This window comes from Xyrauchen texanus, chromosome 7 (assembly GCF_025860055.1).
Source record: "Xyrauchen texanus isolate HMW12.3.18 chromosome 7, RBS_HiC_50CHRs, whole genome shotgun sequence".
Lineage (NCBI taxonomy): Eukaryota > Metazoa > Chordata > Actinopteri > Cypriniformes > Catostomidae > Xyrauchen > Xyrauchen texanus.
The window spans coordinates 46,985,851-47,002,230 of NC_068282.1; the positions used below are offsets into that span (position 1 = coordinate 46,985,851).

At 38.5% G+C, this 16,380-nt stretch overlaps 8 non-coding genes across 8 annotated transcripts; all 8 read left to right on the forward strand.

Moving 5' to 3' along the window:
• The first annotated feature begins 2,312 nt into the window (after positions 1 to 2,312).
• Positions 2,313 to 2,406, forward strand: trnai-uau (transfer RNA isoleucine (anticodon UAU)). The gene is made up of 2 exons: positions 2,313 to 2,350; positions 2,371 to 2,406. It is a non-coding gene; the product is annotated as a tRNA-Ile (tRNA).
• Positions 2,407 to 3,146: 740 nt separating this feature from the next.
• Positions 3,147 to 3,240, forward strand: trnai-uau (transfer RNA isoleucine (anticodon UAU)). Its single transcript has 2 exons — positions 3,147 to 3,184; positions 3,205 to 3,240. It is a non-coding gene; the product is annotated as a tRNA-Ile (tRNA).
• A 2,022-nt stretch (positions 3,241 to 5,262) lies between these two features.
• Positions 5,263 to 5,356, forward strand: trnai-uau (transfer RNA isoleucine (anticodon UAU)). The gene is made up of 2 exons: positions 5,263 to 5,300; positions 5,321 to 5,356. It is a non-coding gene; the product is annotated as a tRNA-Ile (tRNA).
• A 2,045-nt stretch (positions 5,357 to 7,401) lies between these two features.
• Positions 7,402 to 7,495, forward strand: trnai-uau (transfer RNA isoleucine (anticodon UAU)). Its single transcript has 2 exons — positions 7,402 to 7,439; positions 7,460 to 7,495. It is a non-coding gene; the product is annotated as a tRNA-Ile (tRNA).
• Positions 7,496 to 8,235: 740 nt separating this feature from the next.
• On the forward strand, positions 8,236 to 8,329 carry trnai-uau (transfer RNA isoleucine (anticodon UAU)). Its single transcript has 2 exons — positions 8,236 to 8,273; positions 8,294 to 8,329. It is a non-coding gene; the product is annotated as a tRNA-Ile (tRNA).
• Positions 8,330 to 12,909: 4,580 nt separating this feature from the next.
• Positions 12,910 to 13,003, forward strand: trnai-uau (transfer RNA isoleucine (anticodon UAU)). Its single transcript has 2 exons — positions 12,910 to 12,947; positions 12,968 to 13,003. It is a non-coding gene; the product is annotated as a tRNA-Ile (tRNA).
• Positions 13,004 to 15,039: 2,036 nt separating this feature from the next.
• On the forward strand, positions 15,040 to 15,133 carry trnai-uau (transfer RNA isoleucine (anticodon UAU)). The gene is made up of 2 exons: positions 15,040 to 15,077; positions 15,098 to 15,133. It is a non-coding gene; the product is annotated as a tRNA-Ile (tRNA).
• A 740-nt stretch (positions 15,134 to 15,873) lies between these two features.
• On the forward strand, positions 15,874 to 15,967 carry trnai-uau (transfer RNA isoleucine (anticodon UAU)). The gene is made up of 2 exons: positions 15,874 to 15,911; positions 15,932 to 15,967. It is a non-coding gene; the product is annotated as a tRNA-Ile (tRNA).
• Positions 15,968 to 16,380: the final 413 nt, after the last annotated feature.

Genomic DNA, 16,380 nt, shown 5'->3' on the forward strand with positions numbered 1-16,380 from the left:
AACAAGGTCTTTGATTTGCTCTAGCAAAATGAGAGTTCGAAGGATGATGATAAAGTAAAGTACATTTGGCTTTAAATCTTCAATGATGTTGTCCAATCTCTAGAATTCTAAGTCTAAAAGGACTCGGGCAGTGTTTTTTGGCATGTTGTGATGTAACCTCTTGATGGTCAACAGCTCCTGTAGGCATAATCGGTTAGCTGCAGTACTTATATGACAGTATAAAGCAAAGCAATGCCGAGGTTGTGAGTTCGAGCCTCACCTGGAGCATGTTTTTAGAGCCTCTCTAACAAGATGAGAGTTCAAAGGATAAGGGAGACTAATGATGAGAGTTGTGAGTTTGAGCCTCACCTTGAACATATGCTCTGATATGCTCTAAGAAAATGAGAGTTTGAAGATGACGATAATGAAAAGTGAAGTACATTTGGCTTTAAATCTTTAATGGTGGTTGCTTTAAATCTTCAATGGTGTTGGTCAATCTCTAGAATTAGTGTTGTTTTCCTTACATTCACAGTTGGATATTATGTATCATTTCTGAATAGTTCTAATGACGTATCAAAAAAGTAGGCTGGTTGTCATCCCCAGTGATGTAATCAGTTAGCACATGGTAGTTATAAGACATAACGTAGAAAGGCACTTCTGAGGTTAGGAGTTTGAGCCAGACCTGAAGATTGGTTTTATAGATTGGTACTTATAAGACAGTATAAAGCAAAGCAATGTCGAGGTTGTGAGTTCGAGCCTCACCTGGTGCATGGTTTTAGAGCCTCTCTAACAAGGTGAGAGTTCAAAGCATAAGAAGACTAATGATCAGAGTTTGTGAGTTTGAGCCTCACCTTGAACAAGGTCTTTGATTTGCTCTAGCAAAATGAGAGTTCAAAGGATGATGATAAAGTAAAGTACATTTGGCTTTAAATCTTCAATGATGTTGTCCAATCTCTAGAATTCTAAGTCTAAAAGGACTCGGGCAGTGTTTTTTGGCATGTTGTGATGTAACCTCTTGATGTTCAACAGCTCCTGTAGGCTAATCGGTTAGCGCCAGTACTTATATGACAGTATAAAGCAAAGCAATGCCGAGGTTGTGAGTTCGAGCCTCACCTGGAGCATGTTTTTAGAGCCTCTCTAACAAGATGAGAGTTCAAAGGATAAGGGAGACTAATGATGAGAGTTGTGAGTTTGAGCCTCACCTTGAACATATGCTCTGATATGCTCTAAGAAAATGAGAGTTTGAAGATGACGATAATGAAAAGTGAAGTACATTTGGCTTTAAATCTTTAATGGTGTTTGCTTTAAATCTTCAATGGTGTTGGTCAATCTCTAGAATTAGTGTTGTTTTCCTTACATTCACAGTTGGATATTATGTATCATTTCTGAATAGTTCTAATGACGTATCAAAAAAGTAGGCTGTTTGTCAACCCCAGTGATGTAATCAGTTAGCACATGGTAGTAATAAGACATAACGTAGAAAGGCACTTCTGAGGTTAGGAGTTTGAGCCTGACCTGAAGATTGGTTTTATAGATTGGTACTTATAAGACAGTATAAAGCAAAGCAATGTCGAGGTTGTGAGTTCGAGCCTCACCTGGAGCATGTTTTTAGAGCCTCTCTAACAAGATGAGAGTTCAAAGGATAAGGGAGACTAATGATGAGAGGTGTGAGTTTGAGCCTCACCTTGAACATATGCTCTAATAAAATGAGAGTTTGAAGATGACGATAATGAAAAGTGAAGTACATTCGGCTTTAAATCTTTAATGGTGTTTGCTTTAAATCTTCGATGGTTTTGGTCAATCTCTAGAATTAGTGTTGTTTTCCTTACATTCACAGTTGGATATTATGTATCATTTCTGAATAGCTCTAATGACGTATCAAAAAAGTAGGCTGGTTGTCATCCCCTGTCATGTAATCAGTTAGCACATGGTAGTTATAAGACATAACGTAGAAAGGCACTTCTGAAGTTAGGAGTTTGATCCAGACCTGAAGATTGGTTTTATAGATTGGTACTTATAAGACAATATAAAGCAAAGCAATGTCGAGGTTGTGAGTTCGAGCCTCACCTGGTGCATGGTTTTAGAGCCTCTCTTACAAGGTGAGAGTTCAAAGCATAAGAAGACTAATGATCAGAGGTTGTGAGTTTGAGCCTCACCTTGAACAAGGTCTTTGATTTGCTCTAACAAAATGAGAGTTCGAAGGATGATGATAAAGTAAAGTACATTTGCCTTTAAATCTTCAATGGTGTTGTCCAATCTCTAGAATTCTAAGTCTAAAAGGACTCGGGCAGTGTTTTTTGGCATGTTGTGATGTAACCTCTTGATGTTCATCAGCTCCTGTGGCGCAATCGGTTAGCGTGTGGTACTTATATGACAGTATAAAGCAAAGCAATGCCGAGGCTGTGAGTTCGAGCCTCACCTGGAGCATGTTTTTAGAGCCTCTCTAACAAGATGAGAGTTCAAAGGATAAGGGAGACTAATGATGTGAGGTGTGAGTTTGAGCCTCACCTTGAACATATGCTCTGATATGCTCTAAGAAAATGAGAGTTTGAAGATGACGATAATGAAAAGTCAAGTACATTTGGCTTTAAATCTTTAATGGTGGTTGCTTTAAATCTTCAATGGTGTTGGTCAATCTCTAGAATTAGTGTTGTTTTCCTTACATTCACAGTTGGATATTATGTATCATTTCTGAATAGTTCTAATGACGTATCAAAAAAGTAGGCTGGTTGTCATCCCCAGTGATGTAATCAGTTAGCACATGGTAGTTATAAGACATAACGTAGAAAGGCACTTCTGAAGTTAGGAGTTTGATCCAGACCTGAAGATTGGTTTTATAGATTGGTACTTATAAGACAATATAAAGCAAAGCAATGTCGAGGTTGTGAGTTCGAGCCTCACCTGGTGCATGGTTTTAGAGCCTCTCTTACAAGGTGAGAGTTCAAAGCATAAGAAGACTAATGATCAGAGGTTGTGAGTTTGAGCCTCACCTTGAACAAGGTCTTTGATTTGCTCTAACAAAATGAGAGTTCGAAGGATGATGAAAAAGTAAAGTACATTTGCCTTTAAATCTTCAATGGTGTTGTCCAATCTCTAGAATTCTAAGTCTAAAAGGACTCGGGCAGTGTTTTTTGGCATGTTGTGATGTAACCTCTTGATGGTCAACAGCTCCTGTGGCGCAATCGGTTAGCGCGCGGTACTTATATGACAGTATAAAGCAAAGCAATGCCGAGGTTGTGAGTTCGAGCCTCACCTGGAGCATGTTTTTAGAGCCTCTCTAACAAGATGAGAGTTCAAAGGATAAGGGAGACTAATGATGAGAGTTGTGAGTTTGAGCCTCACCTTGAACATATGCTCTGATATGCTCTAAGAAAATGAGAGTTTGAAGATGACGATAATGAAAAGTGAAGTACATTTGGCTTTAAATCTTCAATGGTGTTGGTCAATCTCTAGAATTAGTGTTGTTTTCCTTACATTCACAGTTGGATATTATGTATCATTTCTGAATAGTTCTAATGACGTATCAAAAAAGTAGGCTGTTTGTCAACCCCAGTGATGTAATCAGTTAGCACATGGTAGTAATAAGACATAACGTAGAAAGGCACTTCTGAGGTTAGGAGTTTGAGCCTGACCTGAAGATTGGTTTTATAGATTGGTACTTATAAGACAGTATAAAGCAAAGCAATGTCGAGGTTGTGAGTTCGAGCCTCACCTGGTGCATGGTTTTAGAGCCTCTCTAACAAGGTGAGAGTTCAAAGCATAAGAAGACTAATGATCAGAGTTTGTGAGTTTGAGCCTCACCTTGAACAAGGTCTTTGATTTGCTCTAGCAAAATGAGAGTTCAAAGGATGATGATAAAGTAAAGTACATTTGGCTTTAAATCTTCAATGATGTTGTCCAATCTCTAGAATTCTAAGTCTAAAAGGACTCGGGCAGTGTTTTTTGGCATGTTGTGATGTAACCTCTTGACGGTCAACAGCTCCTGTGGCGCAATCGGTTAGCTGCAGTACTTATATGACAGTATAAAGCAAAGCAATGCCGAGGTTGTGAGTTCGAGCCTCACCTGGAGCATGTTTTTAGAGCCTCTCTAACAAGATGAGAGTTCAAAGGATAAGGGAGACTAATGATGAGAGTTGTGAGTTTGAGCCTCACCTTGAACATATGCTCTGATATGCACTAAGAAAATGAGAGTTTGAAGATGACGATAATGAAAAGTGAAGTACATTTGGCTTTAAATCTTTAATGGTGTTTGCTTTAAATCTTCAATGGTGTTGGTCAATCTCTAGAATTAGTGTTGTTTTCCTTACATTCACAGTTGGATATTATGTATCATTTCTGAATAGTTCTAATGACGTATCAAAAAAGTAGGCTGGTTGTCCACCCCAGTGATGTAATCAGTTAGCACATGGTAGTAATAAGACATAACGTAGAAAGGCACTTCTGAGGTTAGGAGTTTGAGCCCGACCTGAAGATTGGTTTTATAGATTGGTACTTATAAGACAGTATAAAGCAAAGCAATGTCGAGGTTGTGAGTTCGAGCCTCACCTGGAGCATGTTTTTAGAGCCTCTCTAACAAGATGAGAGTTCAAAGGATAAGTGAGACTAATGATGAGAGTTGTGAGTTTGAGCCTCACCTTGAACATATGCTCTAATAAAATGAGAGTTTGAAGATGACGATAATGAAAAGTGAAGTACATTTGGCTTTAAATCTTTAATGGTGTTTGCTTTAAATCTTCAATGGTGTTGGTCAATCTCTAGAATTAGTGTTGTTTTCCTTACATTCACAGTTGGATATTATGTATCATTTCTGAATAGTTCTAATGACGTATCAGAAAAGTAGGCTGGTTGTCATCCCCTGTCATGTAATCAGTTAGCACATGGTAGTAATAAGACATAACGTAGAAAGGCACTTCTGAGGTTAGGAGTTTGAGCCTGACCTGAAGATTGGTTTTATAGATTGGTACTTATAAGACAGTATAAAGCAAAGCAATGTCGAGGTTGTGAGTTCGAGCCTCACCTGGTGCATGGTTTTAGAGCCTCTCTAACAAGGTGAGAGTTCAAAGCATAAGAAGACTAATGATCAGAGGTTGTGAGTTTGAGCCTCACCTTGAACAAGGTCTTTGATTTGCTCTAACAAAATGAGAGTTCGAAGGATGATGATGAAGTAAAGTACATTTGGCTTTAAATCTTCAATGATGTTGTCCAATCTCTAGAATTCTAAGTCTAAAAGGACTCGGGCAGTGTTTTTTGGCATGTTGTGATGTATCCTCTTGATGTTCAACAGCTCCTGTGGCGCAATAGGTTAACGCGCGGAACTTATATGACAGTATAATGCAAAGCAATGCCGAGGTTGTGAGTTCGAGCCTCACCTGGAGCATGTTTTTAGAGCCTCTCTAAGAAGATGAGAGTTCAAAGGATAAGGGAGACTAATGATGAGAGTTGTGAGTTTGAGCCTCACCTTGAACATATGCTCTGATATGCTCTAAGAAAATGAGAGTTTGAAGATGATGATAATGAAAAGTGAAGTACATTTGGCTTTAAATCTTTAATGGTTTTTGCTTTAAATCTTCAATGGTGTTGGTCAATCTCTAGAATTAGTGTTGTTTTCCTTACATTCACAGTTGGATATTATGTATCATTTCTGAATAGTTCTAATGACGTATCAAAAAAGTAGGCTGTTTGTCAACCCCAGTGATGTAATCAGTTAGCACATGGTAGTAATAAGACATAACGTAGAAAGGCACTTCTGAGGTTAGGAGTTTGAGCCAGACCTGAAGATTGGTTTTATAGATTGGTACTTATAAGACAGTATAAAGTAAAGCAATGTCGAGGGTGTGAGTTCGAGCCTCACCTGGAGCATGTTTTTAGAGCCTCTCTAACAAGATGAGAGTTCAAAGGATAAGGGAGACTAATGCTGAGAGGTGTGAGTTTGAGCCTCACCTTGAACATATGCTCTAATAAAATGAGATTTTGAAGATGACGATAATGAAAAGTGAAGTACATTCGGCTTTAAATCTTTAATGGTGTTTGCTTTAAACCTTCGATGGTTTTGGTCAATCTCTAGAATTAGTGTTGTTTTCCTTACATTCACAGTTGGATATTATGTATCATTTCTGAATAGCTCTAATGACGTATCAAAAAAGTAGGCTGGTTGTCATCCCCTGTCATGTAATCAGTTAGCACATGGTAGTTATAAGACATAACGTAGAAAGGCACTTCTGAAGTTAGGAGTTTGATCCAGACCTGAAGATTGGTTTTATAGATTGGTACTTATAAGACAGTATAAAGCAAACAATGTCGAGGTTGTGAGTTCGAGCCTCACCTGGTGCATGGTTTTAGAGCCTCTCTAACAAGGTGAGAGTTCAAAGCATAAGAAGACTAATGATCAGAGTTTGTGAGTTTGAGCCTCACATTGAACAAGGTCTTTGATTTGCTCTAGCAAAATGAGAGTTCGAAGGATGATGATAAAGTAAAGTACATTTGGCTTTAAATCTTCAATGATGTTGTCCAATCTCTAGAATTCTAAGTCTAAAAGGACTCGGGCAGTGTTTTTTGGCATGTTGTGATGTAACCTCTTGATGTTCAACAGCTCCTGTGGTGCAATCGGTTAGCAAGTGGTACTTATATGACAGTATAAAGCAAAGCAATGCCGAGGTTGTGAGTTTGAGCCTCACCTGGAGCATGTTTTTAGAGCCTCTCTAACAAGATGAGAGTTCAAAGGATAAGGGAGACTAATGATGAGAGTTGTGAGTTTGAGCCTCACCTTGAACATATGCTCTGATATGCTCTAAGAAAATGAGAGTTTGAAGATGACGATAATGAAAAGTGAAATACATTTGGCTTTAAATCTTTAATGATGTTTGCTTTAAATCTTCAATGGTGTTGGTCAATCTCTAGAATTAGTGTTGTTTTCCTTACATTCACAGTTGGATATTATGTATCATTTCTGAATAGTTCTAATGATGTATCAAAAAAGTAGGCTGTTTGTCAACCCCAGTGATGTAATCAGTTAGCACATGGTAGTTATAAGACATAACGTAGAAAGGCACTTCTGAGGTTAGGAGTTTGAGCCAGACCTGAAGATTGGTTTTATAGCTTGGTACTTATAAGACAATATAAAGCAAAGCAATGTCGAGGTTGTGAGTTCGAGCCTCACCTGGTGCATGGTTTTAGAGCCTCTCTAACAAGGTGAGAGTTCAAAGCATAAGAAGACTAATGATCAGAGTTTGTGAGTTTGAGCCTCACCTTGAACAAGGTCTTTGATTTGCTCTAGCAAAATGAGAGTTCGAAGGATGATGAAAAAGTAAAGTACATTTGGCTTTAAATCTTCAATGATGTTGTCCAATCTCTAGAATTCTAAGTCTAAAAGGACTCGGGCAGTGTTTTTTGGCATGTTGTGATGTAACCTCTTCATGTTCAACAGCTCCTGTGGCGCAATCGGTTAGCGCGCGGTACTTATATGACAGTATAAAGCAAAGCAATGCCGAGGCTGTGAGTTCGAGCCTCACCTGGAGCATGTTTTTAGTGCCTCTCTAACAAGATGAGAGTTCAAAATATAAGGGAGACTAATGATGTGAGGTGTGAGTTTGAGCCTCACCTTGAACATATGCTCTGATATGCTCTAAGAAAATGAGAGTTTGAAGATGAAGATAATAAAAAGTCAAGTACATTTGGCTTTAAATCTTTAATGGTGGTTGCTTTAAATCTTCAATGGTGTTGGTCAATCTCTAGAATTAGTGTTGTTTTCCTTACATTCACAGTTGGATATTATGTATCATTTCTGAATAGTTCTAATGACGTATCAAAAAAGTAGGCTGGTTGTCATCCCCAGTGATGTAATCAGTTAGCACATGGTAGTTATAAGACATAACGTAGAAAGGCACTTCTGAGGTTAGGAGTTTGAGCCAGACCTGAAGATTGGTTTTATAGCTTGGTACTTATAAGACAGTATAAAGCAAAGCAATGTCGAGGTTGTGAGTTCGAGCCTCACCTGGTGCATGGTTTTAGAGCCTCTCTAACAAGGTGAGAGTTCAAAGCATAAGAAGACTAATGATCAGAGTTTGTGAGTTTGAGCCTCACCTTGAACAAGGTCTTTGATTTGCTCTAGCAAAATGAGAGTTTGAAGGATGATGAAAAAGTAAAGTACATTTGGCTTTAAATCTTCAATGATGTTGTCCAATCTCTAGAATTCTAAGTCTAAAAGGACTCGGGCAGTGTTTTTTGGCATGTTGTGATGTAACCTCTTCATGTTCAACAGCTCCTGTGGCGCAATCGGTTAGCGTGCGGTACTTATATGACAGTATAAAGCAAAGCAATGCCGAGGTTGTGAGATTGAGCCTCACCTGGAGCATGTTTTTAGAGCCTCTCTAACAAGATGAGAGTTCAAAGGATAAGGGAGACTAATGATGAGAGTTGTGAGTTTGAGCCTCACCTTGAACATATGCTCTGATATGCTCTAAGAAAATGAGAGTTTGAAGATGACGATAATGAAAAGTGAAGTACATTTGGCTTTAAATCTTCAATGGTGTTGGTCAATCTCTAGAATTAGTGTTGTTTTCCTTACATTCACAGTTGGATATTATGTATCATTTCTGAATAGTTCTAATGACGTATCAAAAAAGTAGGCTGTTTGTCAACCCCAGTGATGTAATCAGTTAGCACATGGTAGTAATAAGACATAACGTAGAAAGGCACTTCTGAGGTTAGGAGTTTGAGCCTGACCTGAAGATTGGTTTTATAGATTGGTACTTATAAGACAGTATAAAGCAAAGCAATGTCGAGGTTGTGAGTTCGAGCCTCACCTGGAGCATGTTTTTAGAGCCTCTCTAACAAGATGAGAGTTCAAAGGATAAGGGAGACTAATGATGAGAGGTGTGAGTTTGAGCCTCACCTTGAACATATGCTCTAATAAAATGAGAGTTTGAAGATGACGATAATGAAAAGTGAAGTACATTTGGCTTTAAATCTTTAATGGTGGTTGCTTTAAATCTTCAATGGTGTTGGTCAATCTCTAGAATTAGTGTTGTTTTCCTTAAATTCACAGTTGGATATTATGTATCATTTCTGAATATTTCTAATGACGTATCAAAAAAGTAGGCTGGTTGTCATCCCCAGTGATGTAATCAGTTAGCACATGGTAGTTATAAGACATAACATAGAAAGGCACTTCTGAGGTTAGGAGTTTGAGCCAGACCTGAAGATTGGTTTTATAGCTTGGTACTTATAAGACAGTATAAAGCAAAGCAATGTCGAGGTTGTGAGTTCGAGCCTCACCTGGTGCATGGTTTTAGAGCCTCTCTAACAAGATGAGAGTTCAAAGGATAAGGGAGACTAATGATGAGAGGTGTGAGTTTGAGCCTCACCTTGAACATATGCTCTAATAAAATGAGAGTTTGAAGATGACGATAATGAAAAGTGAAGTACATTCGGCTTTAAATCTTTAATGGTGTTGTCCAATCTCTAGAATTCTAAGTCTAAAAGGACTCGGGCAGTGTTTTTTGGCATGTTGTGATGTAACCTCTTGATGTTCAACAGCTCCTTTTGCGCAATCGGTTACCCCACGGTACTTATATGACAGTATAAAGCAAAGCAATGCCGAGGTTGTGAGTTCGACCCTCACCTGGAGCGTGTTTTTAGAGCCTCTCTAAGAATATGAGAGTTCTTAGGATAAGGGAGTCTAATGATGAGAGGTGTGAGTTTGAGCCTCACCTTGAACATATGCTCTGATATGCTCTAAGAAAATAAGAGTTTGAAGATGAAGATAATAAAAAGTCAAGTACATTTGGCTTTAAATCTTTAATGGTGGTTGCTTTAAATCTTCAATGGTGTTGGTCAATCTCTAGAATTAGTGTTGTTTTCCTTACATTCACAGTTGGATATTATGTATCATTTCTGAATAGTTCTAATGACGTATCAAAAAAGTAGGCTGGTTGTCATCCCCAGTGATGTAATCAGTTAGCACATGGTAGTTATAAGACATAACGTAGAAAGGCACTTCTGAGGTTAGGAGTTTGAGCCAGACCTGAAGATTGGTTTTATAGCTTGGTACTTATAAGACAGTATAAAGCAAAGCAATGTCGAGGTTGTGAGTTCGAGCCTCACCTGGTGCATGGTTTTAGAGCCTCTCTAACAAGGTGAGAGTTCAAAGCATAAGAAGACTAATGATCAGAGTTTGTGAGTTTGAGCCTCACCTTGAACAAGGTCTTTGATTTGCTCTAGCAAAATGAGAGTTCGAAGGATGATGAAAAAGTAAAGTACATTTGGCTTTAAATCTTCAATGATGTTGTCCAATCTCTAGAATTCTAAGTCTAAAAGGACTCGGGCAGTGTTTTTTGGCATGTTGTGATGTAACCTCTTCATGTTCAACAGCTCCTGTGGCTAATCGGTTAGCTGCAGTACTTATATGACAGTATAAAGCAAAGCAATGCCGAGGTTGTGAGATTGAGCCTCACCTGGAGCATGTTTTTAGAGCCTCTCTAACAAGATGAGAGTTCAAAGGATAAGGGAGACTAATGATGAGAGTTGTGAGTTTGAGCCTTACCTTGAACATATGCTCTGATATGCTCTAAGAAAATGAGAGTTTGAAGATGACGATAATGAAAAGTGAAGTACATTTGGCTTTAAATCTTCAATGGTGTTGGTCAATCTCTAGAATTAGTGTTGTTTTCCTTACATTCACAGTTGGATATTATGTATCATTTCTGAATAGTTCTAATGACGTATCAAAAAAGTAGGCTGTTTGTCAACCCCAGTGATGTAATCAGTTAGCACATGGTAGTAATAAGACATAACGTAGAAAGGCACTTCTGAGGTTAGGAGTTTGAGCCTGACCTGAAGATTGGTTTTATAGATTGGTACTTATAAGACAGTATAAAGCAAAGCAATGTCGAGGTTGTGAGTTCGAGCCTCACCTGGAGCATGTTTTTAGAGCCTCTCTAACAAGATGAGAGTTCAAAGGATAAGGGAGACTAATGATGAGAGGTGTGAGTTTGAGCCTCACCTTGAACATATGCTCTAATAAAATGAGAGTTTGAAGATGACGATAATGAAAAGTGAAGTACATTTGGCTTTAAATCTTTAATGGTGGTTGCTTTAAATCTTCAATGGTGTTGGTCAATCTCTAGAATTAGTGTTGTTTTCCTTACATTCACAGTTGGATATTATGTATCATTTCTGAATAGTTCTAATGACGTATCAAAAAAGTAGGCTGGTTGTCATCCCCAGTGATGTAATCAGTTAGCACATGGTAGTTATAAGACATAACGTAGAAAGGCACTTCTGAGGTTAGGAGTTTGAGCCAGACCTGAAGATTGGTTTTATAGCTTGGTACTTATAAGACAGTATAAAGCAAAGCAATGTCGAGGTTGTGAGTTCGAGCCTCACCTGGTGCATGGTTTTAGAGCCTCTCTAACAAGGTGAGAGTTCAAAGCATAAGAAGACTAATGATCAGAGTTTGTGAGTTTGAGCCTCACCTTGAACAAGGTCTTTGATTTGCTCTAGCAAAATGAGAGTTCGAAGGATGATGAAAAAGTAAAGTACATTTGGCTTTAAATCTTCAATGATGTTGTCCAATCTCTAGAATTCTAAGTCTAAAAGGACTCGGGCAGTGTTTTTTGGCATGTTGTGATGTAACCTCTTCATGTTCAACAGCTCCTGTGGCTAATCGGTTAGCGTGCGGTACTTATATGACAGTATAAAGCAAAGCAATGCCGAGGTTGTGAGATTCGAGCCTCACCTGGAGCATGTTTTTAGAGCCTCTCTAACAAGATGAGAGTTCAAAGGATAAGGGAGACTAATGATGAGAGTTGTGAGTTTGAGCCTCACCTTGAACATATGCTCTGATATGCTCTAAGAAAATGAGAGTTTGAAGATGACGATAATGAAAAGTGAAGTACATTTGGCTTTAAATCTTCAATGGTGTTGGTCAATCTCTAGAATTAGTGTTGTTTTCCTTACATTCACAGTTGGATATTATGTATCATTTCTGAATAGTTCTAATGACGTATCAAAAAGTAGGCTGTTTGTCAACCCCAGTGATGTAATCAGTTAGCACATGGTAGTAATAAGACATAACGTAGAAAGGCACTTCTGAGGTTAGGAGTTTGAGCCTGACCTGAAGATTGGTTTTATAGATTGGTACTTATAAGACAGTATAAAGCAAAGCAATGTCGAGGTTGTGAGTTCGAGCCTCACCTGGAGCATGTTTTTAGAGCCTCTCTAACAAGATGAGAGTTCAAAGGATAAGGGAGACTAATGATGAGAGGTGTGAGTTTGAGCCTCACCTTGAACATATGCTCTAATAAAATGAGAGTTTGAAGATGACGATAATGAAAAGTGAAGTACATTTGGCTTTAAATCTTTAATGGTGGTTGCTTTAAATCTTCAATGGTGTTGGTCAATCTCTAGAATTAGTGTTGTTTTCCTTACATTCACAGTTGGATATTATGTATCATTTCTGAATAGTTCTAATGACGTATCAAAAAAGTAGGCTGGTTGTCATCCCCAGTGATGTAATCAGTTAGCACATGGTAGTTATAAGACATAACGTAGAAAGGCACTTCTGAGGTTAGGAGTTTGAGCCAGACCTGAAGATTGGTTTTATAGCTTGGTACTTATAAGACAGTATAAAGCAAAGCAATGTCGAGGTTGTGAGTTCGAGCCTCACCTGGTGCATGGTTTTAGAGCCTCTCTAACAAGGTGAGAGTTCAAAGCATAAGAAGACTAATGATCAGAGTTTGTGAGTTTGAGCCTCACCTTGAACAAGGTCTTTGATTTGCTCTAGCAAAATGAGAGTTCGAAGGATGATGAAAAAGTAAAGTACATTTGGCTTTAAATCTTCAATGATGTTGTCCAATCTCTAGAATTCTAAGTCTAAAAGGACTCAGGCAGTGTTTTTTGGCATGTTGTGATGTAACCTCTTGATGTTCAACAGCTCCCGTGGTGCAATCGGTTAGCGCGCGGTACTTATATGACAGTATAAAGCAAAGCAATGCCGAGGCTGTGAGTTCGAGCCTCACCTGGAGCATGTTTTTAGAGCCTCTCTAACAAGATGAGAGTTCAAAATATAAGGGAGACTAATGATGTGAGGTGTGAGTTTGAGCCTCACCTTGAACATATGCTCTGATATGCTCTAAGAAAATGAGAGTTTGAAGATGAAGATAATAAAAAGTCAAGTACATTTGGCTTTAAATCTTTAATGGTGGTTGCTTTAAATCTTCAATGGTGTTGGTCAATCTCTAGAATTAGTGTTGTTTTCCTTACATTCACAGTTGGATATTATGTATCATTTCTGAATAGTTCTAATGACGTATCAAAAAAGTAGGCTGGTTGTCATCCCCAGTGATGTAATCAGTTAGCACATGGTAGTTATAAGACATAACGTAGAAAGGCACTTCTGAGGTTAGGAGTTTGAGCCTGACCTGAAGATTGGTTTTATAGATTGGTACTTATAAGACAGTATAAAGCAAAGCAATGTCGAGGTTGTGAGTTCGAGCCTCACCTGGAGCATGTTTTTAGAGCCTCTCTAACAAGATGAGAGTTCAAAGGATAAGGGAGACTAATGATGAGAGGTGTGAGTTTGAGCCTCACCTTGAACATATGCTCTAATAAAATGAGAGTTTGAAGATGACGATAATGAAAAGTGAAGTACATTTGGCTTTAAATCTTTAATGGTGGTTGCTTTAAATCTTCAATGGTGTTGGTCAATCTCTAGAATTAGTGTTGTTTTGCTTACATTCACAGTTGGATATTATGTATCATTTCTGAATAGTTCTAATGACGTATCAGAAAAGTAGGCTGGTTGTCATCCCCAGTGATGCAATCAGTTAGCACATGGTAGTTATAAGACATAACGTAGAAAGGCACTTCTGAGGTTAGGAGTTTGAGCCAGACCTGAAGATTGGTTTTATAGATTGGTACTTATAAGACAATATAAAGCAAAGCAATGTCGAGGTTGTGAGTTCGAGCCTCACCTGGTGCATGGTTTTAGAGCCTCTCTAACAAGGTGAGAGTTCAAAGCATAAGAAGACTAATGATCAGAGTTTGTGAGTTTGAGCCTCACCTTGAACAAGGTCTTTGATTTGCTCTAGCAAAATGAGAGTTCGAAGGATGATGATAAAGTAAAGTACATTTGGCTTTAAATCTTCAATGATGTTGTCCAATCTCTAGAATTCTAAGTCTAAAAGGACTCGGGCAGTGTTTTTTGGCATGTTGTGATGTAACCTCTTGATGTTCAACAGCTCCTGTAGGCTAATCGGTTAGCTGCGGTACTTATATGACAGTATAAAGCAAAGCAATGCCGAGGTTGTGAGTTCGAGCCTCACCTGGAGCATGTTTTTAGAGCCTCTCTAACAAGATGAGAGTTCAAAGGATAAGGGAGACTAATGATGAGAGGTGTGAGTTTGAGCCTCACCTTGAACATATGCTCTAATAAAAATGAGAGTTTGAAGATGACGATAATGAAAAGTGAAGTACATTTGGCTTTAAATCTTTAATGGTGGTTGCTTTAAATCTTCAATGGTGTTGGTCAATCTCTAGAATTAGTGTTGTTTTCCTTACATTCACAGTTGGATATTATGTATCATTTCTGAATAGTTCTAATGACGTATCAAAAAAGTAGGCTGGTTGTCATCCCCAGTGATGTAATCAGTTAGCACATGGTAGTTATAAGACATAACATAGAAAGGCACTTCTGAGGTTAGGAGTTTGAGCCAGACCTGAAGATTGGTTTTATAGCTTGGTACTTATAAGACAGTATAAAGCAAAGCAATGTCGAGGTTGTGAGTTCGAGCCTCACCTGGTGCATGGTTTTAGAGCCTCTCTAACAAGGTGAGAGTTCAAAGCATAAGAAGACTAATGATCAGAGTTTGTGAGTTTGAGCCTCATCTTGAACAAGGTCTTTGATTTGCTCTAGCAAAATGAGAGGTCGAAGGATGATGATAAAGTAAAGTACATTTGGCTTTAAATCTTCAATGATGTTGTCCAATCTCTAGAATTCTAAGTCTAAAAGGACTCGGGCAGTGTTTTTTGGCATGTTGTGATGTAACCTCTTGGTGGTCAACAGCTCCTGTGGCGCAATCGGTTAGCACGCGGTACTTATATGACAGTATAAAGCAAAGCAATGCTGAGGTTGTGAGTTCGAGCCTCACCTGGAGCATGTTTTTAGAGCGTCTCTAACAAGATGAGAGTTCAAAGGATAAGGGAGACTAATGATGAGAGTTGTGAGTTTGAGCCTCACCTTGAACATATTCTCTGATATGCTCTAAGAAAATGAGAGTTTGAAGATGACGATAATGAAAAGTGAAGTACATTTGGCTTTAAATCTTTAATGGTGTTTGCTTTAAATCTTCAATGGTGTTGGTCAATCTCTAGAATTAGTGTTGTTTTCCTTAAATTCACAGTTGGATATTATGTATCATTTCTGAATAGCTCTAATGACGTATCAAAAAAGTAGGCTGGTTGTCATCCCCAGTGATGTAATCAGTTAGCACATGGTAGTTATAAGACATAACGTAGAAAGGCACTTCTGAGGTTAGGAGTTTGAGCCAGACCTGAAGATTGGTTTTATAGATTGGTACTTATAAGACAGTATAAAGCAAAGCAATGTCGAGGTTGTGAGTTCGAGCCTCACCTGGTGCATGGTTTTAGAGCCTCTCTAACAAGGTGAGAGTTCAAAGCATAAGAAGACTAATGATCAGAGTTTGTGAGTTTGAGCCTCACCTTGAACAAGGTCTTTGATTTGCTCTAGCAAAATGAGAGTTCGAAGGATGATGATAAAGTAAAGTACATTTGGCTTTAAATCTTCAATGATGTTGTCCAATCTCTAGAATTCTAAGTCTAAAAGGACTCGGGCAGTGTTTTTTGGCATGTTGTGATGTAACCTCTTGGTGGTCAACAGCTCCTGTGGCGCAATCGGTTAGCACGCGGTACTTATATGACAGTATAAAGCAAAGCAATGCTGAGGTTGTGAGTTCGAGCCTCACCTGGAGCATGTTTTTAGAGCGTCTCTAACAAGATGAGAGTTCAAAGGATAAGGGAGACTAATGATGAGAGTTGTGAGTTTGAGCCTCACCTTGAACATATTCTCTGATATGCTCTAAGAAAATGAGAGTTTGAAGATGACGATAATGAAAAGTGAAGTACATTTGGCTTTAAATCTTTAATGGTGTTTGCTTTAAATCTTCAATGGTGTTGGTCAATCTCTAGAATTAGTGTTGTTTTCCTTACATTCACAGTTGGATATTATGTATCATTTCTGAATAGTTCTAATGACGTATCAAAAAAGTAGGCTGGTTGTCCACCCCAGTGATGTAATCAGTTAGCACATGGTAGTAATAAGACATAACGTAGAAAGGCACTTCTGAGGTTAGGAGTTTGAGCCTGACCTGAAGATTGGTTTTATAG